Here is a 2,683-nt window from a genome sequence, read left to right on the forward strand (position 1 = left end):
CTTGTTGCATGGATGATTCAGGGCAGCATGTGACTGCATAAACTTTAGCTTGGATTATTGTTAACTACTGCAAACAACAATAGACATTTGCCTAAGATGGTTTAGGTCAAAGGAGGGCAACTTTGGGAAGCTGAGAGGGCACTGTCACAGTGCAAACAAACAAATTTAGCTTGGAAATTAGTATATGTAGCTGCAAGCATTAGAATCTAACTCTGAAGTCCTTTCACACAAAAATCTACTCCTGGTTTTTCCTTCTAAATCCAACATTTGTTTTCAGCTCCCTGATTCAGCAAGTGTGGTGCTTCTGCAGTCTGCTTAGACAGCTAGGAGTTAGAAACCCTTACCAATCTACTGCAGATGTCCTACAGATGTACCAATAGAGCCTCATTTCCCCTCTGCTCACCCCTGCTTTCAAACATTCAGCAAGCCAGAGCACCAACTGTCTGTTGAGGGTCACATGGAATAAACCACTGCAAATTCACAGTTCACCTCTACCTTGGATGTAGTTAATTGATTGGACAGTGTAATACAAATGGATGCAAGCTTTTGGACCAGGCACACAAATTAATGTTTCAGACAGCTGTAGTATAGACTGATCCTTGAAGTTGCTTGATGCAGTGTAGTTCTGATTACTTGCTTAATGGGGCATATAATATTAACTTGCCCAACAATGCTCTCTGATCAGATTGGCTTCAGCAGCAGTTGGAGCAACCTGCCTAGCCCTATACAAGGAGGCAGGCTTGCAAAGGAGCTAGCTCTCTGCCAGGAGCCCCAGTGGAAAAGCTTCAGCACACAAGTGAGTTCAGCAACTGTGCAAGGAGAAAGTAACTGCTGCTAAGTGACCTACATAGAATATATATTACTCTGTCATCTGAAGCTCATAGACTATAAGCTGAAGCCAAAACAAAGACACAGGAAAGCAAGCAAAATCTCAGAAGAGGAGCTTTTTACAAACATATAGTGGGGAACTAAAACCCAGCAGGGAGTCCATATTTAAACTAAACCTAAGTGGAGAAGAGGGAAAGGAAAGCAATGCATCGAACTATAGTGACAAGAGCAAATGCACAGGCCTAGCTAGTAGAAGATTCTGCTGATAAATATAAAGTAAAAGCTAGCTTCAGTTTGGGCTCCTGTAGATTCAGGGTTTTAGTGCTTTATAAAATTTATTTCTATTTTGTCCTATAGCTGCAGCTGTCTGGGCGGCTGCAATAGGAGACTGCCAAAATTGGGTCTGCTTCTCCCAAAATTCTAAGATGGAGACTTCAAACTCTGAATCTCAACTGGAAGAAAAGGTGGGGTCAGAATGCTTAGCGAAAATGCCAAAACCAGCAAGCTTCAAGGCCAGCCAAACCACTGGTAAGAAGCAGACCACCTCTGGCTGGGGGCAAGACCTACAGAACAGAGTCAGAGGAAGAGGGATTTAGTTTGATAGATACAGTTGTCTGACACCAGTTCAATGAAGTTGAAGGAACATCTCATATCCAGGCTACCTTGCCCTTGAGCAATGTGAATCTCCCTGAGGGTGGAGCCAACTCCATTTGGTAGCGTAGGAAGGAGGTGGATTCAATTTGGAATCAACTTCTAGCATAGACAGATCTCAAGCCAAAATTAGCAGGCTCAGTAACTTGATGGATGTTTCTTGCTAATGACCTTTTGCCCTCTTTGTATCACAAAGCCAGTCCTGGCTGGCCAGATTTCACATAGGAATATAATTAGAAGCCTATCATTGTGAGCTGCTGGAAAGGGAAAGGGAAAACGGTTGCAGGGCAGTGATCAGCTCACAAACGAAAGTTCAGAAATAGAACCATCCCATGTTTGAAAGTCAAAAAACACTTAGTTTCAAAAAATTGCAGAAAGGAACTCAGCCCTTCCAAACTACATCACTTCCACACATTCCCTATCCTTTGTTCATTGTCCCCTCCAATAACTCATGTAATATATCATACTCTCCCTCGAGTAGAAAAGCTCCACCCCAAGTGGAACAATTAATCCATATTCTCTTTCACTGAAAGCTAACACAGAACAGGAGGTCAGCCACAGCCTCCCTTACTTTTCAAGCAAAGGCCTCTAATCAGATTGGACTGTGGCCACATTTGGGTGAGAAAGCGAGGTCTCCAAGCACAAGATACCTGGTAGATGAAGTGTCTCAGTCTCAGTGACAAAAATGCCGGTCCACAAGCAAGCTAAGCAACTGTGTGAGTTTGGCAACAGAGAGAAGGCTAGGGCAGAGAACTCTTTCTTCCCTTCTCATAATATGTAACTGTAAACTTTGTTTTCCAAGTAATCATACCCAATAACTATTAAGCAACCACCACCACCCTGTTATGGAGGTAAGAAGCAAGCAGGGGTGTGGGAGATGTCTGGTATATAACGCAGAGTGCAATATGTTTAACATTTCTGCCAGTTGGATGGAAACTGTGGGTGTGTGCTTGGAGTTAGAAGCTCTTGTCTCTCAGGGAACAAACTTGTTTCCTTGAAGCAAAGGTTGCTGGTCTGGAGAAGCTAAGCAAGGCAGAGGGGTTGGCCAAAGAGGCCTTCAGAGACCACATAGCAGGATTACAATTCTTCAGTGACAGCTCCTCTGCTGTCATGGAAAATGGGGATCTCTGGGAAGGAGGTTGTCATTCTAAGAAAGAGGCAAATGATCACTTAGAAGGAGCCTATTCCAAGGAAGATTAACAAA

The sequence above is a fragment of the Varanus komodoensis genome, unplaced genomic scaffold (assembly GCF_004798865.1).
Source record: "Varanus komodoensis strain SLA01 unplaced genomic scaffold, ASM479886v1 scaffold5, whole genome shotgun sequence".
NCBI lineage: Eukaryota > Metazoa > Chordata > Lepidosauria > Squamata > Varanidae > Varanus > Varanus komodoensis.